General features: G+C 41.0%; 1 protein-coding gene and 1 long non-coding RNA gene across 2 annotated transcripts in view; one reads left to right on the forward strand and one right to left on the reverse strand.

Moving 5' to 3' along the window:
- Positions 1 to 25,269, forward strand: part of LOC117832707 (carboxyl-terminal PDZ ligand of neuronal nitric oxide synthase protein-like) — a 224,937-nt gene that overhangs the window by 45,632 nt on the left and 154,036 nt on the right. The window lies entirely within an intron of this gene.
- On the reverse strand, positions 2,333 to 3,384 carry LOC117832713. Its single transcript, XR_004635243.1, has 2 exons — positions 3,070 to 3,384; positions 2,333 to 2,908 (listed from the first exon to the last, which is right to left on the reverse strand). It is a non-coding gene; the product is annotated as an uncharacterized LOC117832713 (long non-coding RNA).

The raw sequence follows: 25,269 nt of genomic DNA on the forward strand, positions 1-25,269 counted from the left end.
GGAGAGGAAACTTTTAGAGTGACGGTACAGGAAAAGAGCTCTAATGTGAAGTCACTGAGATTAATTGTTAAAGAAAGTAAAAAGAAGATGGACAGGAGAGAGGATAGAGACTCCTCGTCACAAGAGGGGCTCGTAGCTGTGTTGGAAAGACCTTGAGGAGCTTCACTCCAAAACCTTGATATCTGGTGTGTCAAAAAAGAGTGATGTACTTTTTCTTCCTGAACTGGCAGAAGGAGCTTGCTGTATTGCATTGATGAAAGGTATCACTGCTTCTGTAGTAAAAAAGCTGCTGTAATTATAAAGAAATAAAGAGCTCAGTGTTCAGTGGTTGTGGGGGATAAAGGAGTATTTCAAAGAGTACACACAATATACTGAGAAGTTTGCACATATGCAGACGAAAGCCTGGTTTATACATCTGTGTTGACTCTCCCCTGTAGCCACTGGCATAAACCCTACATACTTGTGCGTTGAAGTGTCCACATTGCTCTGTAATACTCCACCGAATGCTAATGGCAGTGCAGTTTTCAACCAATCATATCGCCAGTTTTTAGTCCTGCTACATTCTCTGCTTGTTTGTTCAAAGGAATGTCTTATCTTGGGGTTGGGGCTGATAAACATAGAGCAGCTGATCATACCACAATTATTGATTATTAAGATGAAAAGCAAGGAGACGTTGGAGGAGATGGAATGTATGGCCTATGTGATGCAATACTTGAAATGTTGCAAATGTTGGAAATTCTGATGATACCCAGTGGACCAATCACAGGGCTTGTGGTCTGTGTAGCTTTGACGTGTAATTGCATTTTTAAAGAGATGCTTTCAGGCATTTGCATTGTGTACATGGAATACAGATAAAAAAAACAAGCTTAATTGACTGTTCCCATAGGCAGCACATTCATTCAAAGTGCATCACTGTTTATTCTATTTATGTGGGATTATTTTCTCCTGCTGGTATTAAAAAACCCTGAACCTTGTTATCACATTATATAGGGTCTAATTGACCGATCGCTACAAAATCTGTGGAAACTGATTCAACTGATTGCTTTAGCTGAACAGTAATTTGGTTTTAATGGAAGGTTATCTCTCCATCTGTCATTCAGAGGTCGTCCATTAGCAGTGCTTGTGCTTTTCAAATTGATCTAAAGTGTCAAAAAACTGTGATTTTGTTAGAGGACGATTTTTGTTGGCATTAGACTGCTCTGCTCAAGGAGAACTGACTGTGTTAACAAGAAGTTATTCTAACTTGCAGAATGTTTCATTTCAGTTTGTGCTGCTGCTTTCATCATTTAGATTGTGACATATTCAAGCTAACAAAGCAAGACATCGCAGACCAAGAACTCCCACGATCTACAGATTAAAAACTGAAAAATTATTTATTTTTCCTAACTCTGTGTATCTGAATCTGTAGCTCTGGTGTCTTTCAAGACAGTTACGTATTGGCTTGCTCTGATTAAAAAACATTAGACAGAATATAACTTATTCAATGCTCCATCTCTATGGGGATCCTTCTATAATGTTGTCAGATGCTTAGAAAACCACTGGAGCAAAAACAAGAACTTTAAGTTGATGTTCTTGCAATTCCCCAAAAGGATTACTATGTTTGCATCCTATGAGTAATGTACTCATCAGTTATTTACATTCTTAATTATGCAAATTCCAACCCAACTTTAAAATTACCATGATTCCTTTCAGAGAGCAGAGTCACTCTTACATTTTTTTTTAAATCATTGACATTTGGATGAAAAAAGTCTTAGATGTATTAATGCTCTCAAGAGGACGACGGCTGTGGGTGCCAAAATAAGTCTAATTTTGGCTTAGTATTAGTTTCTACACTATAATTGCTATTACACAAGATAAGCAACATTGAACTGTCTTGGTCTGCAGTCATTCGAATTACATCTTGCTTTATTTCTTCTTCTACAAGCTGATTTCAAAACTTTTTTTCTGACGTTTACTTGGGATTTATTTTTACCTGCTGAAAACTCAAACAGCAGCACAGACAGTTGTGTGTGTGCTCCTGCTTTTCAGAGTTTCTTTTCAATACCATACAGTAGCACCTGCTGGGTGTTGGATGACCTCATACTGGCAGTAGCACGCAGATACATGCCAAGAGAGAAGGCTGAGTACCAAAAAAGAGGCGCAAACAAAGTAAAAAAGTGAAAACTCCTGTCTCAGATATATCATCTTTGCAGAACAACTCCACTCTATATTCTCTGTTATTATTGAGCAGCATAGATGTATGTTGTGTTGAGCTTGTTTCCCATCCTGGCGTGGATAAAATGACACTGAACTGTCACCAAGGTAAACAGGGATACTTAGACGCTTGCTGCAGTGCTTTGGGGTTTACTTTATTACACAAGCATTGGAATACAGTTTATTTACAGTGTGTAGGATCAGTTTTAATGTGTGCTGCTGTATATAGACCAGCATGCCAAACATTTCCCCGTGTAATCCAAGTACTCTACGAGGCATCATGCGTGATAAACTGTTGGCCCCCGAGGAGATATCTGAGAAGACTGATGGTGCGGATTGTTTCCTCGCTACAATTAGTGTGCATGTATTCAGTAACATCCCCGAGGAAATATTTCTGCAGTGTTCTAAAGCCTGTTTTTGGCGAAAGCAATATCGGCCGTAATCAGAGGATCTGGTTGAATGAGGGATAAATGGAAAACAAAACTCATCTTCAGCCATTTCTCCAGCCTGAGCTCCAGATTTAGGATTTTTTTCTCCCTGTATGTTGTTCCCTACACGCTCAAGTGTTCCCTTCAGCTCTGCCTGCCAATAACAACTCCCCGGGAGACGGTGGAGCATGGAGCTGGAAGTGAGGAGGGAAAACTTCTGTAGGTCATCCAGGGTAAACATGAAGACACACACTGAGGCAGGCGCACACTGAGGCAGGCGCACACACCTACAGGAGAGATAAAAAAGTATATCTCTCACGCTGGTAGTCAGGAGGAGAGGGAGAGCACACACACACACACACACACACACACACACACACACACACACACACACACACACACACACACACACACACACACACACACACATATTAACACACATTTTCACCTTTGCTGTGACAATGTTCCTGTTTACTTTTTTCAATTACTCAGCCTCGCATCTGCGGATCACTTCTTAGTCAAGCATGAAACGCAGCCAACTTGTCTCCGCTCCGCATCAACACCATTCTTCACATTATGCAAATCAGGCTGGGATCAGGAGGAAGAATGAGAGAGGTCCTTCAATCTACACACTGATGACAGCGAAAGTCCAGTATGCCGGTGTGTGTTACCATGGTGACCAGTTGCTGAAGGGTAACAGCTGGAGCTTCCGGAGGAGAGGAGCGGTGCAGTTACAGAAAAGGAGATCGGTAATGAGAGGCACAGAAACAGAAACACCCACTCAGTAAAGTGATGAGGAGTAAGAACAGTTCAAGTTCAAAGGAAACAGATTCAGTTATGTCCTGTATGCACAGAAGCACTGCTGCATGTGAAAACCTTGTGATCATCCTTTACTTAAAGACATCTTCAAAGCCTCAGTGTAATCATACTTATTACTCAAACAGGTTTTTTTTTTAACAAAGACTGGTGAACAGATGCTTTTAATGCATGAAGCATAACTTTATAACGTCACACCAACAGAAACAAAACTATAACTTGAAAGGAAGGAATTTTTTTCAACTCCAGGATGTTAACAAGCAGCTGTTATGTAAGGGATAATGTATGGTTAGCAGGTGATTATAGGAAATAGAATCTCGACAGGGTGAGACAAGACACCCACGTCAGAGTTTAAGGTAGGCTTTTTGTATGTCGGCCAGTTTGGCCGGTGATATTCCAGAATTTCAACCATATAGAACAACTGTCAGACATACACTCAGAAAGCCCTGTCTGCTAAATAACTTACATTTACTAGCAATAAAACAGTAAAAACACTGACACGGTAATCCAGAAAATCACATTTAAAGATTTAAATCAATTATCGATTAGGTTTTCTGTAAGCTTGTCAAAGTATGGAGCTGTGGTTACTCAAATTTTCGCGCACCCATCATCAGTGGGGAAGCGTTTTCCTGATGTCTTTGAGCATTCAGGTCCGACTGTTTTCTCCACGCCGCTGTCAATCAGTTAAAGTGATGTGTGGTGTTTGGGTGACACCCAAAAAAATCTGCTTTTTCACTGCACACTCATAAACGAATGTTGGTATGTAAAAGTGTAGTCTCCGAATATAAGACTATTCAATTTTTTCACGTGAATTTTAAAGGGAAAAACACCAGCTTAAATTATGAGCAATGTGGTTATTTATATTTCGTATTTTTTCCACCGGACATTTTGGCCGATGATATCTCTATATGCCGGACAACTGCACGTGAAACCGGCTAATAGCCTGTAAGTACTGGCTAATGTAGACCCTGCCCGACGTGACACTGTCCTTAGTGGTTTGTGCCTTTAGCTCCAGTTTAGTTTATACACTGGGGTTCATGAGTTGAAGTAGCTCAGATTAACTCAACTTAATCAAGTCTCCTGTGTTGTTTGCATTTCTTTGTACGCTCACCGCTACACTGTTGCACACCGCTATGTTTGTTACATTGTCACATCACCACCGCTCATTATTTCAGTTTCTTTGTAGCAACCTTTACCCCAAGGATTCAATCACCTGCTCTGCTGCAGGTGTGATCAGTTTGCCTCTGGTGTTGCTCATTTTAGTGAAAGTTAATAACCGTCGTCAAGGGGCTTTGACCAATCAGAATTAAGCATCTTACACAGCTAGAATATCAGAAAGGGAGCCGTATAATAACACAATTTGGAGAACAACAGAAGGATTAACCTGTTCACACTACAGATTGTTCTATGGGGGATCTCACTTGTATGCATCTGGTTCAGCAGCTGGATGATGTGGCATTGTGATGAATTTCTCTTGACTCAAACATTCAACTTACTTTGAAACTTTGTGAAATGTATGCTCTTTATGCTTTATAAATCACTATATCCCTATCTAAAGCCTGGATAACCCCTATCTAAAGCCTAGATAAAAAATCTAAAATATTTTATCGAGACAACAGAAGAATGCTACCTTATCAAACTTACTGAAGGTTAAAAGCAACAAATAGTATTATCAAACCACATGAGACATGCAGACAGTGCAGTAAGCAGTGTGTGCCTGTTTCAAGCACGTAGTGAACTTGTTCAGCCCACTGAGAAAATGAGTCACATCCTGAAACCAGCTCTCATTAAGTTGTATTAGCAGTCCTGTCATGTGCTGACCCACCAGAGGTTTGGCCCTATGGCCTTGTTAGGGCCCGGCACAAAGTTTGAGCTGCTCTGCTTTAGATAATGAGTGTTTAGTCAGCAATGATTATCATTAATGTTTCGTAATCATTAGTCTTTCTGTGTCAAGGGTTTGAGTCAGTGTTCCTCTTAATCTGGTTTCATGCTTCCTTCAATTCAGTGAAAAAACTTCACCTCTCTATGACATTAAGCTCACTTCTGAAGCTTTTAACACTATTCACCATTTCAACAACCTCCTGTACTGCTGAAAGTAGAAAATGAAAGGTTAGTCAATTAGCCTTGCAGCGTTTGAGTTTTATAACAGGACATAAAAAGCTTTCACTGATCAAACTGAATCTCTGTATTTCCTCACTTGTATTATTTCAAACTTATTCTCATGTTTCACTGAAGTATTTGAGCCGTTTAGCTTAAAAGTGTCTGTTTCTTTGAGCCTAGCTTACTTCCTGCTCTGACTAACCAAAAGTGATGGAGTATTAAAAAAAAGTGCAGCTCTGAAGCTTGAGCTGGGAGTTGTGTAGCTGCGGGCGGAGCATCGGCCCGTGAGCTCGGCAAAGAGAAATCCAGCAAATGCTGTCAGCTTTTATACCGTTTTTCCCGGAGAAACTGAGACTTTGAAAGGCACTCCAATTACAGTAACTTCGCCTCGCACAGCAAAGCCTGTATCAGTGCGTGCAGCCTGCCAGCCCGTCCTGTTTTATCCTCTGTATGAGTTCAAATGAGCTGTCTGAGCACGGTTACACCTGCGTGAGAGCATGCATGAATGAAACCGTGTGTGTTCAGAGTGAGGAAGAGGCCTGGGCTAACTTTGGCGGTGTGTCACAGTGTTTGCTGATACAGAGAGTGCTTCAGGGGGGTTCATCTGAAATCATGTGTTTCAGATCAGTGTGCAGGAAAGATGAAGAGGGGGTTGCAGGGGTGGCTTGGTTTGGAAGAGAGTCTGACACAAACAGGCAAAAACACAGAATTAACTTTCTCTGTATGAAAAATTCACAGCTTTAAGTCATTCTTAATGTTTGTTGAAGAGCTCTCGGTGTCTGAACCTTTGAACTCTGCATTAGAAACAGTCCACAAGTGCAAACTTTGGTATATTTTCACCTACTTTTTCCAAGTTTCAAGGTAACCCAAGCCGGAGGAGGACTTATCTAGGCTGACTGAAAATAGCAGTGCAGTGATCCCTTGATGTAGTTGACAAAAACCAATGACAAAATCAGTCACAGTTCAATTTAAAAGTTGAAGAGTTGTTGGTGACGTCATCGCACATTTTTATGCTGTGCGCAGACATGAGATCGTTTTTGGGAGTCAAATTGCTGAGGAGTGAGACATCTTCAGAATCAGAATCAGAAATACTTTATCCGGGGAAGGGAAATTCAGCCATTACAGTTGCTCCTATACACAATATTAGTCGTCGGGTTTGCAGAGGGGGGTGTAAACAGCTACCAGTATGACGTGAGATCTCCTTGTGCACATATATTGGTTGGAAGCCCACAGCGCTCTCAGTGCTACCCCTGTCTAGAAGCTGTCAATGGATACTTTGTGGTCGGGAATATCCTGATGCAGCCATGTTTCTGTAAAACACAACATGATACATTTCTGAAACTCTGTCTGACTCCTGACAAGTCCTGTGAGCTCGCCCATCTTATTAGCCAGAGATCTCATGTTGCCCACGATGAGAGAGGAGAGACACGGCTTCGATCTCCTCTCTATAAACCTCCATCTTCTTGTACCAGCTCTCCTCCTCGTAGCTCTATGCCTCCTCTGCCTTTATGCGTCCTAAATCTCCAGAGTTCTGCAGGAATATCCAGCGGTTCAGCTCAACCAGCTGGACATGGGTAAAAACAAAAACAAAGCGGGGTTGCCGGGCAACAGTAATGCGAGTAAAAGTTAAAGTTGGTGATTTCATTGTGAAAAGCAGTCCACAACTCTCACCAACGGAGGGCCAAAGGAGGTCACAACTTGCACAAACTGCCAGAGAAAAATCCTACAAAGTATGATGAAGAAAGAGAAGAAAAATCAGAAAGAAGAACAGGAGCGACTGTAACAGGCTGCATGCATGGTTGGTGCACGCACACAGTTGCATCCTTACCATCTCTGCAGAGAGTGGCGTGTGCAACACAGCCTCCATAAAGCAACAGGTTCACAAAACATAGCAAAATGCAATACTGAGGAGTGAGACATCTTGCATCTTTACTGTCCTGGGTTTAGAAGCCATGCAAAACCTTGAAATGACAGAACAAAGCAATATGGTGGCAACCGATGCAACATCATCGTGTCATAAAATATCTGAACTCCAGGAGCATTTTCCCCAATGCCGCAAAGAAAAGAGCTGCCTGCCGGATCTGTAAACCTGAACTTTCTTTTCATGGGAGCACGTCAGTAATGCACAAGCCTTTGAGGTGATGGCATGGTGACGTTCAACTTCCCGGTCCAACATTAAAGCAACACTGTGAGTTTTGCATTTTCAGTCCATCATTTTAAAATCTTTATCTCAAATGGGAGTTCATATTTTTCTCTCCTCAAGTCTTTTGTTCCTCCTCATCTGCTATGAAACAGCCGGGAAAACTTTTATGATGATTGGACAGCTATCAAACAGTTGTTAGTTGCAGCTCTAATAGAAATAAACCATGTTTATGGATGATTCTATAAGACAAAGACAGCAGTGGACAAAATATAGAGTGAAATGAGATGAGCAGTAGAGAGTAAAAACAGGGAAACTTCACTCAGTGTGAAAAAAATCATGTCACCCTGCTCACACAGATAATGTTCCACCTCCTAGTCAGCTGGCATGGAACAGATTTGTCTGTTTGCAGTCACATGTGCGCCACTTCCAGATGATATGAGCGCAGTGCATGTGGGAAAGTGGCTGAAAAGACTGTCACTCAATATTGACATAACTGAACAAGCAGCTGCAGATACATCAGTGAGCCATGTGTTGGTGCGTGAAGCCAACTGGGCAGTGTTCAGACTTCCTTGCTGGCAGTGATCTCCTGCTGCTTTAAGCCAAGGGGCCGGGGTTTTTTCAAGTTCTTCCAACTAACCCCCTCCTCCCCTGAAGTTGAAATAAATATCCGGAGGTAAACAAGCTGCCACTCAGCCTCTGCATCATGTTTCCTCTGCTGCTTTTTTCCTGTGGAGCTGACATGAATCCAGGTGGACCTACATCACAGCTTCCATGTGCCATTGTAAGACTGTCAGTATTCACAACGGCTGAGCTGGAGTGGAGGTGCCATTTTTTCCCTCACCTGGGCATGAGCACAAAAAGCCAGGTGCCAACATTTAAAGGAAGTGTTGTGTGTTGTTTCTGATTTCTCTTAATACAAAAAGCAGTCAGATGTAGAATGTGTGATGCTGGAATGATAGAATTTCAGGTCAATTTCAGGTGTTTTTTCCTGAGCGATCAAAGACAGCTAAATGCAAACCTATAAGCCAACGGCTTCACTTCATGTCCTGTTCTAACAGCATGAAGGACTTTCTGACGTCACCAGATGAGTGAAATTTATCTGAGTCCTTGTGATGAAACAGAAGACAAGAGGAGATCTTTTAAACTTTGATCCCTCCTAAAGAAAAACAGAGGATTCGATTATTTCCCTCTGTGGAGTAGTTGAATGATATTGTTGCAGCATTAAAGAAATGTGTAATTAGCTCAAAGCTGTTTTGACATCACTCTCTCAATCTTGGGCTTTTTTTAACGGGAGAAACCTTGATAGGCGATATTTATGATGCCCTCTGCTAATGGAAATGCCTCTGAAATGTTTGATGTGAGATAAATGATAAGTTCTGAAGGAGACAACTCTGACTAAAGCAAGAATGGATTTCTTTTTTTATTGTACTAAGAGCTGAGAGTCCTCTCTCTGTCCACGCTTGGGTTAACTTTCATTTTCCATTATTGAACTATTGCCCATGTAATATTCTGAATTTTAAATTTCATACACAAGAAGGCTGACAAGGAAGAGACCTCTGGCTTTTCTCTGCTGGTCTGTGTGACCATCTGTGATAATCTGTTCTTAGCTTCTCCTCACAACAATCTCAGGTCGATCTTTCCTTTGTAGACACAGGATCTTAATCCATTGCAGCTGAATATAACGTGGGTGGTCCTCTGTGGCCAACAAGTGTTTTCTGTGTATTGCAAGATGCAAAATTTGTGTTGGTGGATGTGGATTTGCAACAGGCAACAATAGTGAGTATTCAAAGGTTAGAAAAATCAAAAAATCATTTGACAATGTGTTGTGAGAGACAGAGTTTAGGTTTTCTCTGTCGTCCTCAAATGCATCCAAAGTTACACACTGGACCTCCATTCAGCAGAGAAACATTTTTCTATTTACAAATCTGTATAATGTTAATGTTATTCAACAATGTTTAGACCAAGTGGTTGTGATTCATGTGTTTCCTATTTGGTTCCTTCTACTGCTTTTGAACAATGTGCAGCCTCTGTTTGATTTACCAATTACAGTGAAACTGAGACTTGCAGACAAGATAGGTTCTCTGAAATAGATATAGTAGACATACATGTACAGCTCCACGTCCTTTTGTTGTGTTGCATGTTTGGTTGCTTTTGTGTCTTTTGGTAGTGTAAAAGTCGATATATATTCTCTGACTGCACCATCCGTTTGTTCCCACTACATTACAGCTGTATGACCCTTAAGGCTGATTTATACTTCTGCGTCTCCCCTACGCAGCAGGGGCTGACGCGGACATGAGCCCCACATACTTGTGCGTCGATGTGTCCGTGTCGTGCTGCAATTCTCCTCCTAAACGCTAGAGGTCAGTGTGGTCTCTCTGATAGCCGGTCTCCTCCTTCCGGCCCCGCTACGATCTCTGTTTACTTTTCCATGGTTATTCAGAGCGTGTTATGTTAATCTACAGCTGATACATGTTGTTGTTTATCATACAGACATGATTACATGAAGAATAGAGAGGAGGACATGAAATACACGGCCGATGTGTGGCCGATGTCCGGGATCCCGGAAGTGCTGTAAATGCGGGAAATACAAAGCCGCCGAGTGGACCAATCACAGGGCTTGTGGTCCGCGTCGATTCTACGCGTAGTTACATTTTGGAGGAGGTGCACGTCAGCTACGTGCGTAGGCCTCTGCGTAGGTACGGGAGCTACGCGGACCCCCGGCGTAGGGTACGCCGTTGATTCAACGCAGAAGTATAAATCAGCCTTTAGTCTTCATCCTGACATTGTGAGTTTCTCAGGCACATCATCTTATGTGTCTCTATGTGCCAATGTTCCAAGACAAAAATATTTAAACCCTAAAAAATGACCTGTCAGGGGGAGTAGTTTATACAGATCCTGTTAAAGGACATAGAGGAAAAGAAACTTAAGGGGTCTCTTGCAAAATGTTTTACATTTCCCTTTGTGCTCAGCCAGCTGAGAGAGTTTAGTGTGAAGGGACTGTCTACAAAGTGCAATACTGAAAATGTTTATTCCCTTCATTGACAAGATGTTTGTGTTTATTTTGACTTTGCGTTTATTGAAGACATAGTTAATGATTCTGTTTTCATGGCTCTTTTCATTTTGTATGTGAAATGGACTGCACTTTATAGATGATCCCTCCGTGCATTAAGGCAAACGTATGATGTTGAGCTCCCAGGACAGTTCATAGAGATTGGGTTGTACCCCCGAGCTGTCTTCGTATGGTTAAAAAGAAGTGTTGGTTTTTTCAAAGCAATGATAAAAACCTGATGATGAGTTACTGACCAAAGGAGGCTGAGTTAGGGAAAATCTTTCCAACATTACAGAGGACAGTTACGAGTACCATAGACAACAATACGAGGGTATTCTCTACGAATATCTCTCACTTGTGTGAAAACCATGCTGATATCTTCATATCTGAGGCCCTGCTCAAAATTAAATCTATTTAGTCTCTGTCAGGAGTGTGCACTCCGCTGTTGTTAATATTCCACTGTGATGTGATTGAAAGTAGGAAGTAACCTGAATGAAATGCTTTTGAGAGTTTCTCAGGATGCATCTTAAGAGAAAATCTTTTCTCCATGTCCCCTCAGGGGCTCCATGACTTTCCAAAACTACAGGAACATTGAACTGGTCTAATTTGTCAGGTGCTTGCAGAATTAATTCAAACAGGCTGAAAAACTTCTAGGGTGAAAAGTTCTGGTTAGTTTAGGTGGAAATGAGTCCCCGGAGATCATGAGAACATCCTGTATGCATGTGTTGTGACAAAGAAGTAGTTTTCAATTGAAATAAATCATTACTGAAACATATTTTCATTCTGTTATTGTCTTCTGTCCCTTTTCTGTTACATTTTCCTTTAGTTTCCATTTGGACTTGGGCACGTTTCTCTTCCCGTCCTTCTTTCTCTCTGACAGTTATTGACCCTGCATTTTTTGATTGTAGCAGCAGACTTCCCTTTCTCTATGCCGACCAGCATCACACCTCCAAACCTCTTCACTGCTGAACACTGGACTCTTCATACTCACTCCCATGTGAAGCAGCTCACCTCACATCTCTTGCCTCTTTTTTTCCCCCCTGCAGTCTTTTCATTTTGTTTAGACATAAAGATTTCCTCCCTGCCTCCAAATCCATCTGAATTCTCAGGCAGGTGCTGGTAGGGAAATCCAATTTTGGCTACCAACCTATGGAACAAAAAAAAGGGCATTTGCATGGAGTGAAGGGAAACAGCGTGTTGTGTAGGAGATGAGACAGAGAATTCCCCTGATTGCTTTAGTGATCTGGTTATTGAATAGATAGCCATGTGGAATATAAATGAAGTACTCGCAGAAATCACTCTGAAAAGAGAAATTGGCTGCATAAACCAATAAAATGTAAGAAAGGACAAAATAATAAAATGGCATGGAGCTGAGGCTGGAATTATGTGCTCAATATTACATGAGTGAATAGGTTTGGGATATTTCTAAAGACCTTTCAAGTAAAGTAAAAGCTGCTTCCTAGATTGAAATATTTATGAAAGTGAGTCATGGCACGTTAGGTCAGGTCTGAAAGCATTTTAAAAGCTGAGTTGTTGGCTAAACACTGGAGCGATTACTGCAGCTGAAACGTATAGAAAATAGCAAATGTAAGCAGCTAAAGCAGCGGTGCATTCAAACTTGTCTTTAGGCTCAGGGACGAGGATTGTAAGATACTGCTACTTCTGTTTCATCAACCCTGGGAACAGGTTTATTTACCTCTAGTGTGGCTACATTAGTTCACAAGCTGAAGGTTTGCTCTTGGACACTTTCAGCTGCATTTTCATGCAGGTCTTTTTTCAAAAAGCCCTCCACTGGCGATGTATAATTTGTTCAGATGGCATAAACTCAGGGGGACATTTGTAGAGAATACTTAGTGCAGATGGAATAAACTCTTCTGAAGTACTCGACTCAGTATCTGGCTCATCTCTGTCGGGGTAAGCTGTCTGACAGAGGAAGTTTTATGTTCACAGCTAGTGCAGAAGGAAGAACTTGGTGTGCTGTCAAGAGACCACAGAGAGAAACACCGGCCTGTAAGTGGGAAGTGAAGTTTAAAAATCACAAGACTAAGTAACACCAAAGGTAGAGATCAGGAATGTGCGTATCTAGACGACTAAATGATTAAATGTCATCACCCTTGCTAGTTGGAACCATAGACTGTATAAAATATGGACGTAGGATCCGTGACGTCACCCATCTGTTTCTGAAGAGCTGTTTGAGGCCAATTGTCGGCAGCAGCCATATTGCTGCTGTCGAGCGATTGTGACGTAAAGAGGCGGGCTTTGAGCCTCCTAGCCAACAGCTACAGTGTTCCCGCAGTTAGCTGTGCCTCTCATTGGAAGACTCGTAATTTCAAAATCTTCAAAATTGCTGCGTTAGAAAAAAATTCACCCCCCTCACAGTGAGAGCCGATCGAGAAATGAGCTATCCGGACTACACTCTTCTTTTGTACCAGGCTTTAAACATGTTTATTTCTGCTGTAAAGATCAGCTTTTTCCCATTCATGTGTATGTGACTTCTGGTACTTCTGGAGCCAGCCTCAAGCTCAAGTCCTTGAGCAAGACACTCAACCCCAAATTGCTCCCTCTGTTGTTCAGCTGTGTGTGAATGTGTACGTATGAGATTAGCTAATGCTGATGGTCCCTACTTTCTAGCAGCTTCTACCGTCTGTGAGTGAATGGGTGTGAATGGGTGAATGTGATGAGAAGTGTTAAAGCACTTTAAGTAGTCAGACAGACTAGAAAAGTGCTATATAAGTACCAGTCAATTTAGCTACCCCAGGCCCCTAGCTACATTTAATGGCCACTGACGTAAGGCTATGATACTCTACTAACCAGATGTAAACAAGCACAGGCTACTGATTGTATCTTATTATGTTATCTGGTATTATTTTGATCTTAAAGATGGAAATAAAGTTGTATGTAGTTTGTGTCTGGTTATCTTGACACAGCCTACAATGTGTAACCAGGACAGGTATGTGGATGTTAACTAATTTGACATTGTTTGCCCACAGACTCTGTGATACTGTGTTTAGCCGTGTTAAAAAAAAATGTTCTCATTCTTTTTGTGATTGTTTTCTTCCCTTTGTTGGTTAACCTGAATTTGACTTTCTGTTTGAACACCTCCTTAAATTTTGGATAAACGATGTAGGATTTTAGCAGATAACTGATTGCTTTCCAACCACTTACATGATTTGCCAAAGCACCAGAAACACCATCCAGCTTGTGAGATTTTTTAATTTCCTGTTTAGCTTTTATAGTTGTAAGTGAATAATCCTCCATTATAGACTTCTTGTGAGACAAAACACTTGAAAGGCTCTGAGAAACTATGCAACAACAAGCAGCAGATGAAGGAAGTGGAAATAACAGTCAGTGTGTGTCCGAGTTTGAATTCTGTTTGTCTTCTTATTTGATTCTGTGAAAGCTGAGGAATACCTGTCTTCTCCTCCCTACCTCTGACTCTCCTCTCCTCTCCTCTCCCTGCTGGGACAGCAGCAGTACAGCTGATAAGCTTGTTGAACATGCAGCCTCTGGCCATAGCTCACCACAGCTCCTGTAATCACACAGGTCCTTCTCACTGTGCTGTGAGGATGAAGGCAAATGAAAGCTGCCGAGGCTTCTTATTACAGCAATACCACAAGATAAGATAGCAAAGCAGAACAGAGGAATTCGTCTACTTCTCTTCCAGTGGATGTAATATCAGCAGTAGAGCATAGGAGAAATACTTTATATGTGTGTCTGTGTGTTTGCTGTGTGAGACTTCCCCCTTTGGCTCTCTGTTCAGTTCCTCCCTCCTCCCTTGTCAGGTTGTTTCAGGCTTTGTTTGGCTTTGGTGGAATAATCTCAAAGGAAATGGACCAACTGCTGGGAAAGTGTATCCTGGAGCATCGTTCCTCTTTCCATCGGTGTGTCGCTTTTGTTTTTGCTCTGAGCAGCGACATTTGTCTTTAAGAATCTTTTTATTTTCTTCTGTAAAAGTGCACGTGTAAAGCTTGACCGGTATTGGCTGGCCCATATTATCGGAACGATATTTCAGGAACAAAGCTTGGTCCATGTTAGCTTTGATAAATGCCAATATGATACTGTTATGCTTCATTACATAAGGAACAGAAAAGGCTTGTGGGTTTAATAGCTTGGTAATCAGAGTTCTTTCTATCTCTCTTCTTTCGTTTTTTCTTTCAATAATTACTATAAATTCATGATGTCATAACTTAAGAAAGATGCCACCTGAGTTCCTGTGCACAGTGATGTTGGCACAAAGCTGGTGCACAATTCAAATAGATAATGCTCATTAAAGTACAGCTAAAGGACTCAAGATATCGACCACTTTGTTGATCATGTTCCCATCTAAAAGTGGTTTCATTGTGAACATCGGTTTTGGTGTCTGTAATAATAAAAAATAGTAAATAATAATTTTGCCCATGCATGTTACAACAAGTTAACAAGTTGGCTGGACTGTTGTAATCTGTGCGCTAACATATGTGTGCCGGTGTGTCCCTACTGTAAATGCCTACAGGCATCCATGATTGTGTGTCCTATTTACCCGTGTTTCTTTCACTGCAGGGGTGTGTGCCTCTGTCTGATAAGTAAGCCTGTGGCAGTCCAAGACAATAAAAAGACCATTTCCTTGAATCTGCAGGGAGCAGAAATGCTGCGGTCATCAGTCTGATGCCAGCATTACAGTATGCCTTTTAAAGGAACCCTTATAGACTGAGGGGGAGGCTGACCCCTGTGATCGTCTGTGTTAGCTGTGGATGATGGAGAAGAATGGAAAAAATTGGTGTGCAGAGAGAGATTATGAGGGAAGAAAAGTCTGGGGACATAGAAGAAAGAGAGGTGTTCATGCTTTGGGCTCTAATTCTGGGCTTACCACCAGTTTGTGAAACCTTGTATCTAAAGTGCACTACATTAGCTTGATTGAATCATTTCAGGTAAAAACATCCCCAGTGGGATTTAAACTCTGAACTCTGAAAAGAACTAGTACTTTTTTTATATCCAGTATGCCATAAAGCAATAGAGACACACTGATAGTGACAATACAGCAAGTGTCACAAACAGACAACCCTGTTGGCCAGTTATGAGCAACTGGTCTTTCCCAGGACAAGCAACACGTGATGCTTCTGTGTGAGAGTAGCTCAATGATTCCAACACAGCTTTATGGATTACACTCTTGTTCCTGAATTAGGAAGTGTAAGTACTAAAATGCAAAATGCATCATTACATTTGGATTAGTTTCCAGCTGTACTTTGTTCTATAGGGGTTGTAGTTTAATGCATGCAGTTCATAATAGCCAGTACTAATATGAAGTCCCAGTTTTATTGTTTACTGTCCTCTGAATTAGTCAGTTTTGGGTGGTGGTAGTTGGTGATGGTTTTGTCAAACAGACACAGGACATTTAGGTCACCAGAGTTCAAGTCCTGTGTGAGATCATAGTATGTTCCATATAGTTCACATAGTATAGTGCCTTGTTGGAGCCTATATGGTGAACTTTCTTTGTAAAAAATAAGTTGTCATGGAAAATGTTTGCTGCAGAACAGCTGTGTTAATATTAGATAACCTCAGGTTACAGGACATATTTAGTCTTGTGCAATCTCCCTCTCCCTTTGCCTCCATCCCTGTGCCCCTCTCACCGCTCAGCTGGTGTCTGTCTGTAATTTAAGCAACCATTTCAAAACAAGATTGTTTCTTTATATGACCAATCCCGACACCTGTATAACACCCGAAGCATTCCCTGATATGATAAAAAACATACATAAAACAGAGTCATAATTCATTATGGTAAATCACTTTCCTGATGAAATAACATTAGGTTAGGAGATATAATCCAGTAACCCTCCTCCTCTCTCTTGATCAACAGACTGCAGTGTGTGTAGTTCCGCCCTTTAGGGTCAGATAGGTATGCTCGGTACCCAAACAGAGTGGGGGGGGGAAAAAGTGGGACAGTACAGTGGTTATTTTTGTACCCTCTTAAATTTTGACGATGGAAACACAATTAATTGCATACCGTACCTTCTGTACCGTACTGAATTGGACCCTGTGGTGGGAAAGCAGCTTAAGAATTCAAGGCCAAACTAAATTGGAAGTGAAGTGCTTGAAGATGTGTGAAATTTGCAGACATGCAATCAGAATTTTGCAGATTGCATGTCTTAGTAAGCTATTTAAGCAAGGTAATAATTATCTGAACACTGGAAAATTTTCAAGTGCTGAGGTCCTCCATGTGTTGGTGTGGATAACTTCAAGCTGTCTGACAATGGATGTAATGACAAGAAGGCATCAGCTTAAAGGCACACAGCTTGAGAAAACCTGCAGGTAGGAATGTGTGAAAATCCCCACATCTAGATGTGCACAGCTGAGGCATATCCACACAGGTGCTGGAGGCCGTAAACATACTCTACCTGCAAATATTGAATCAGAAGATTAAACTGTTTTTTTCTTTAAAGCAGATACACCTTCCACTTTCATTTCAGTATTTTTAGAAGATTCATTAGAATTCAGGCTGCAGCTCCACACAGTAGAGACAAGGTGTTCCTCTGCCTTAAGGGGTTTTATCTTTTACTGGGATTACAAAGTTGTGTGTTGAAATCTCCTTTCAGGTGTAAGGCTTATTTACCTCAGGCCAGGGGAGCTATTACACTGTCTAATCTTCTCATTAAGCTGCCATAAATAAGCCTCAGGGTACTCTTTCAGACCGCCCTTGTTGGCTGGTTCCTCTGTCTGTAATCTCTATCTAATACCTCCTCTTGTAATATGTGATATTTCCTGTATACTTAGCTTATTGTCTGCAAAAGAGGAAGCTGACTCTTCCTCAAAAGCAAAGGCATTCTGCTAATCCAGTGCTAATTGGCTGTGTTAAACACAGCTTACCATTCCTAATTATGTTGTAGATAACTTCTGACACATTTTATTTGATCCACTTTGAGTCATCATTAAATATGAACTCTGTTAAAGACACCCTTTAAAGTTCCCTTTCTAACTAATATCACACCCTGAGGTGTAATCGACGTGTACAAATAGGAGGTTTTCCTTTAGTGGCTGTCAGATACATTGTGGGCGACTTCATTAAAGTGCCAATTAAAGCTGTAAGAGCTGATAATCCCTTACTGTTTGTCTTCTGAAGGGCTTTATCATGACAGCCAGTAGCTGCTCAGCCCATGCTCTAATTTAATTCCAGCCGAGATCCCCTCGTCAGCGGCAGAGGCTCCTCCTGTAATTGGTTGTCTGGTAGTGTTGCTTTTTTAGACCTCCTTTCTGTGATTCTGTGTCCTTACATGAGTGGATTCTGTGCCTCATAACTGAAGAGATTAGAGCTTCAGTGGGGTCCTCGGTAACGCAAAGATTCTCACAGAGTTGTTTGTGTTTGCTCTGTTCATTGCTCTTTGTGTTGAGGAGATGTGAAAAAGTCAACTTTTGCTCCTTTCAGCCTTTATTTGTTGAGGTTTCCCCTTCAGTGTGGTTTGCTTTAGTGGAAACATCTACAACAAAGGGTAACAGACTAAACTAGTGTTCATACAGGATGTCACGACTTTCTGAACCAACAGTCAAACAAGTGTTTCCATGAGCCTCTTAAACATTGCAACTCTGCAACAGTGCTGGGACAAAGTTTCGCTGTAACTGCGCTTTTATACTCAACATTGCACCCCGAATCAGGGTAATATTGGTGTCATGCAATTACTGAAAGTGTTGTTCTACCTACTGGCTCCAACGCTGGACATCACCACCGTCCTCACTTTATTCTGCCTTTGTTACCAGGAAAACAAGGACACAATTAAAAGACATGTTTTTGTATCCATGGACCAAATTCTGGCTTATATGGGCAAAATACAGCCTTGGAAAAAAATTAAGAGCCCACTGCAAGATTATATGTTTGAATATATTGAACTGAAAATTGCAGAAAATGACTAAATGGTCAAAATAACAAAAAAGGTGCAGTGTTTTCAGACTTCAAGTTCATATCCATTCTTAAACAAAACAATACTAATGTTTTAACTTAGGAAGAGTTCATAAATCATTATTTGGTAGAATAACCCTGATTTTCATCACAGCTCTCATGCGTCTTGGCATGCTCTCCACCACTCTTTCACATTGCTGTTGGATTACTTAATGCCACTCCTTGCTTATAGTAGCTGGCATAACCACTATCACAACTATAATCTCTCTTCATCTCCTTTATCCCTGTTATCAACCCCAACTTGGTCCAAGCAGATGGCTGTCTAACATGAGTCTGGTCCTGTTCAAGGTTTCTGCCTGTTAAAGGAAGTTTGTCCTTGCTGCTGTAACTTGCTAAAGTGATCTGCTCATGGTGGATTAAGATGAGATAAGACTGAGTCCTGTCTGTAAAATGGGACTGGATCTTATCCTGACTTGATGTTGGGTCTTTGTTAATAACTTAACATAGAGATCTGCTCTTTTTGTTGAAGCGTCTTTAGCTACCGTTTATTGTTATTTGGCACTATATGAATAAAGATTGATTGATAAATGCTTTAAATTAAAATATTTTTAATTGGAAAATGGTAGAAATGTTGTAGCAGTTTATAGAATAAAACAAAAATGTTAATTTTACCCAAACATCCCTGATAATTTTGCTGTGGTCTCTTAATTTTTTCCAGAGTGCCATGTGTTTTTTAGAAAGCCCTGCCATAAGCTTTATCCATAAAGAAAGTTTTACGAGTTAAGCAATGTGCGGTTCTTTCTGAAATCAAACTTTGATTTTGAATGGTGCAAAGACAGAAGTGGAAACAACTTCAGTCAATGATAGATTAATGTGCAGCCCCCTCTGCAGTTCAGACCTGTTCCTTCAACGATACCATCACACCATCCAGCAGAGAAACACTTTTTTAAAGTAGAGCTGTGGTGAACACTCACTGGAGAATAGTTTCTGATAAGTAAAGGTGAAATAGCATTGACTTTTGGAATTGGGGATAACACACTTTGAACTATCTCATATTTATCTCTGCCAACACACAAAGTCTCGATAGAGTAGTGCTGCTGCAGGCTTTAGAGATCAAACCTTTTAGAAGAATTATACTAAAAGAATCAGTCTGCCTCTTTTTCTGTCTTTGCCATTTCCATCTTCTATTGCTGCCTTTTGTGCTCCTTCTCTCTGATTTATTCAGATCACACCGTCCTTCAGAGTTTTAGCACTAAACGGACCAAATGCTGGAATAAAGGGTTTTTATTAGCTGCTTTGTAAAGGAATCAAACGTTGTTGCCATTCTGTGGAATATATACAAACTGGATGTCTTTGGAGAGGAGACATTAAAGCCACTACAGTCAGTCAGAGTCATTTGTTATGTGTCACTGAGGAATTTTGAGTATGACTGAGTGGCAGCCTTTGACATGCTAATAAGCGTGACTCTCACCGGACCAGCTGTTTATCAAAGGAGAATCTTTATAGAAGAAAGGTCGGTTTATAAAGAGACAGTTCAAATCACTGCCTTTGGACATAATTGCAGCCTTTTTTACACACATTGAACTGAATGATTGCTGGGAGTCAAAGTTGCTGTCACTCATTTTCATACGGAACATGCCCTGGTTCATGTTATTAGAGCACATTATAAACAGCTCACTGATCTTTCGAGGTCGGTTTTGGCATTTCAAGCTGAAGTGACTGAAGTGAAGCTTGCCTGTGCTTTCTCCAAACTCTCTGAAGTTGTTGTTGGAGTTTCGTGTCACCACACAGACTTTGTAAACATTTAAAACATTCACAGTGAGAGCTTGTTGTGGTGGAAATAGTCCATCTGAACAGTACAAAGACATATAGGAACACTGTTGGTTTCAGTTTTGACATATAGACAGAAATAGCAAAGATAATGAAAGAAATGCAGAGAGAGCTTTTCTTTTCTGCGTCTGATATTGTGCTGCGTGTGAGTCAAACAAGTGGAGGGAGTGAAAAATACTTTCTCTAACCTACTTTCTGGCCCTTCAGGCTTTTCTTCCTGCTGTGCTGACTCAACAGGTCAGGTTGGTACTCATGTGGGTTCTCAAGTGCCACCTCATCTTCCAATCTATGCCTGTTGTCTGTTTACGTCCATGAAATGTGGCAGCTATTTCAACTTTGCAGTTTGCAACAAAGTTTCTTTCCCTTATTTTTATGAACACACTGAAAACAGGGGCAGATTCCAATCTCCAAAGTGTAATTGATACTTGCAACAAAAAATGATTTCAATGTGACACATGGAGTGAGGTTCAAAAAATATATTTTCCTTTGTACTTCCCTGAACTGTGATTGTTAAGTTACTTAGAAACTGTAAGTAGGCATAGTTGGTTTGTCAAGCTTCAGATTTCTAAACATGCCAAAGTGAATGAGGGTTGCTAAGTACTTACAGAAAGCTCATATTAGGTTTATCAAACAAGTTTGGCTGCTTGTACATTTGTGTGAGTTTATCTTGCATATGCACTAAATGCCAGTACTATTACTATTTGGGCTTACACAAACATCTACAATAAGGGTTGTGTCAGTAGTTTCAAATCACTTGAGCCTGATTCACACCTTCAAAAAAGCCATAAAAACTTTCGTCCTGGGCAGGTCAGACTAATGCAAACACCAGCTCCTAATAAAATAAACATATTAAATTGGGGTTAGCAAATTTAGGAACACAGCAAGGCTATATTCAGTAAGATTCAACGTGAGAGAGCAGCCAAGTGAGGAGTGATTATGTTTATATCATGCAACCTGGAAGAACTGCTAAGGGATGGGACAGGATTTTCAAATGCTCTAATATTCGTTCAATTATAGAAAATCCAAGAATTAATGTGGATATTATCTCATTTTAAAAGTACAATTTTTCATTGTTTTCACCGAAGCCTGGTTGTAATATGGTATTCCCACCAGACAGTGGCCATAGAGCGTCTTAAAGCTGTATGCTCACTGCAGAGTAACAGAAGAAGAAGAATGAAAACTGCATTAAATACCAAAATGAGAAGAAAACATTAGCGACAATCGCTGGAAATACGTGTAGTGGTGTGAGATTCAGAAACGGGGAGCACTGCAGTGACTGAGCACGGCTGTAAAATGTAAACATATGCACCACGCTGCTGTGTCACAAGATCTCTGGCATAAAGGTTGAGACAAACGCTGCCAGTGCCCACTACCAGCAGCTTGGACTACAATGGTAGTGATTATTGAATGGTATTTTGGCTTGGAATGCCCTGCTGCATGTTACAGGATGAAAATCTGATGAAAGTTCGAGGTTGAAGGAAATTCTTTCTCAAGACCAGAACAGGAAAGATGTCTGTTCATTAGCATTAATATAAATGTAGGAACTGCAAAAATAGCATTGGTCTCTGTTGCTTTTTTCAGCATCATGTTGTAAACATTACACCGCTGCTTTTGCAGCATGCTTTTGATGTCATGTCCTGACTCCCAAACCTCATCATAAATGAGGGACATGTGTGAACAAGTGACATTGGAAAATTTCAGGGACAGAGATCCAGGAAATGTCAGGATTGCATGATGGTACAAGAGGCTCAGGGTTTGGAGACTTCTAATGCCAGTCAAGAATTCCCACCATCTGAAGAATCACTTCAACCCCCCCACCTCCCTTTAGCATGGAACATTAAGCCTTCCCTGAACATTACTACGTCTGACTTTAAGGGATTTTAATTTTGCATACATAATGTTGTAGTGCTGCTTCTTAGTACCTTGTCTTCTCATGCATGGATCATGAAGTGCAGCCTGATTGCATAGGACATGTAACTTTAGCCCCAGTCTTTGAAACACACTTTCCTTAGACATATTTAATGTTCTTTAACAAGGTTATTGTATTAAAAAAATCATTCAAAGATGCAGTTTCACCTCACAAACTTTTATTGTCACCTTTGACAGAAACATGAGATGTGTTTTATCTATGTTTTTACTTCATGCATTTGTAGGTTCATCTCTGTAAACTGAACATTCTGCAGTGCTTGAATGGAAAGCTTAACAAGACTTATAAAAATAACTAGGGGGCAATCGATGAGGGTCAAATGGCTGGGAATATGGATGAGTTGCAGTTTAGCTCTTATAATAATTTCCAGTAAAAGTGATGAAGACTGCTCTGCATCCCTCATAAAGAAGAGCACCGTAAAAAGATATTGTCTCATTCTGACATTTTCAGTGGTTTCACTTTCCATGGACGTGTTCATCGTCAAATCAGATCCATTCTGGATGAGAGGAAGCTGTAATCTTTATAACCAATAAGGGCCATCAGCCGCTCCCGCTTTTATACAGCAGGGCCCTGAAAATGAGACGAGCTTAAAGTGATTTGTCGATACACCAACTGGCTCCAAATTGAGTTTGTCTCTTGTATCCTGTTGGGGAAGGGAGGGATTTCTCCTCTGACACGGTTCAATAAGAGCAAAGAAAAGCCTGTGTAACTCATCTCCTCCTTCCTCCTGCTCTTACGAAGGGAAAACTGATCAGGGAAAAGGTTAAAGAGACTGATGAAAAGCCCAAAATAACCTTAGATAACGGACCAGCAGCGTACTTCTATCTGTACTGTTTGATTGTGAATCAGTGGATTCCATCATCATGTTAGACATTTGTCAGCATTGACCTTCTGAACGGCACTCTAACCATTGTTACAGAGGTAAAGGCAGATTAGCTGAAGGGATTTCTGATAACAGAGTATCATTTCACACTTCAGACGGTGAGTCAAAAGGGTATCGATCAGGCAGACAGGGATATCTTTCCTCTTGTGCCAACAATGGAGAGTTTCTTTCTTGAGTTGTTTCTTTGAGATAACAAACACAGAACCTGGTCCCTGCCGGTGCTTGCTGCCCAGCTTACAAAGCACTTGACCCGCCTATCTCTTCAGGTGACGAGACTGAGCCCAGCCAGCCAGGCCAAATGGGTGAAAACCTGGCCAGTAGATGCTCCCCAAAGAGCTCTGCCCTCAGGTTTAGCTCCGGGGGGGTAGCTCAGATGTTCTTTATCTCAGACGTGGTTGTAGGAGAAAGAGACAAGACACCCAGAGGGAGCTCATTACCCCTTCACACAAGAGTCAGTTGATGTGGTTTGGGTGTCTGATCTCCTGGGTGCCTTGATCTGAAGGTTTTCTTGGCACGTTCACCCAGAAGAAGACCCCTGAAAGACCCAGAACTCGCTCAAGAGATCACATATCCCACAGGCGATCCAACTCTGAAGAAAACAAATGGATGGGTGAATGGACGGATGGATGAGCGGATGATTCTTTCAGTGAGCTTAGTGAGAAGTATCTGTTGTACTTTTGAAGCTTTTGAAGCTTTTGTTTAAAATCAAATCCAGAGATGGTGAGAGAGAACGGCTTGTGTGAGTTAGTAAATGTGAATTCAACTGTCAGAGGAGAACGTCTTTAACTATTCATTACTGCTGTGACAGGCGATAAAGAAATAGATTTCCCTCGATCCCTTCATCACACAACAAGAAACTGTGCCAACAGTCTTAGAAAGTCTTGTTTATAAAGCCTGAAGACTAAACTTCCTTTCAGAAGTCGTATTTCGCTCACTGGAGACGGTCCAGATGTGGAGACGTCTTCTTTAATGGATTCAGTCCCAAATGTTGTAGCTCATGTATTAGTGATGGATGTGGGACAAAACCAGAAAAAGAAACTGTTTGTTTGTTTGTAGGACTTGAAGCATTTAGTTTTCTATGTCTGTAAAATGTGCTCATCAATTTAGGGGAGCAGCGGTAATGCAGAATATAGCCACAATCAACTCACAGTGATAAAAGACCTCTGTCACCTACTTTAGTGACGGGTTCTCTCAGTGCAGTCGACTGTTTGCTGTTCCAAACAAATGTTTGCATCACATCCTCAAAGGCATGAACTGAAGCTGTTTGTTCATTTTAATCATCCCACTCTCACCTCAACTATTCTTTCAGGTGAAGGAAACCCTTTAAAAACTCTAACAGAAATAGAAAAGTAGATTTTTTTAGCAGGCTTCAGTTGCAGTCAGAAACACAATCTCAGGACCCACTGACACAGTTCTTATTTTTAAGCCTCTTCTTGTATCCCAAGATATGTAGATTAGCCATAGACATCTTTTCTCAACCTTAATTGTAATTCTTATCTCTTAATTACTAAACAGACTGTTAACAATTAGTAAGTGATGGAGGGGAGTCTTAGCCAGGATGTGTCTTGTCAGTTATCTGGATGTCTGCTGGGTATACCAACAAAACTTTACCAGTTGGCCCTGAAGGTTAATCATGATCAGACATCATTGAGTGTATCGCAAGCTTACCTTTCACATACACACCGTTGAAAAAGAAAAGAGTGTGTGTTACTGGTATATTTGCTTGTAGACTGTAACTTCGTTCTTGTTTTGAAGGCTAAAGAAAAATCTCTCAAACAGAAGAAGCTCTTTTATAGTATTTTTTTTGTATGAGGATATCTTGCTTTTCGGATGGAAAGATGTTTAATTTTTAATATCACTGAGGGAGTTGATGATAGTATTTTTCTTTGAATCTTGGACAGGCTGATGGAAAGCCCAAAAAACCTACTGAGTGGACTTGGGGTGCTTTCAAACCTGGATCATTTGGATAAGATGTTCCCAAACAGGGGACATCCGCCTCCTTAGCTCGGGTTGTTTAGCCATTTGTGAACCTAACA

This window comes from Notolabrus celidotus, chromosome 2 (assembly GCF_009762535.1).
Source record: "Notolabrus celidotus isolate fNotCel1 chromosome 2, fNotCel1.pri, whole genome shotgun sequence".
NCBI lineage: Eukaryota > Metazoa > Chordata > Actinopteri > Labriformes > Labridae > Notolabrus > Notolabrus celidotus.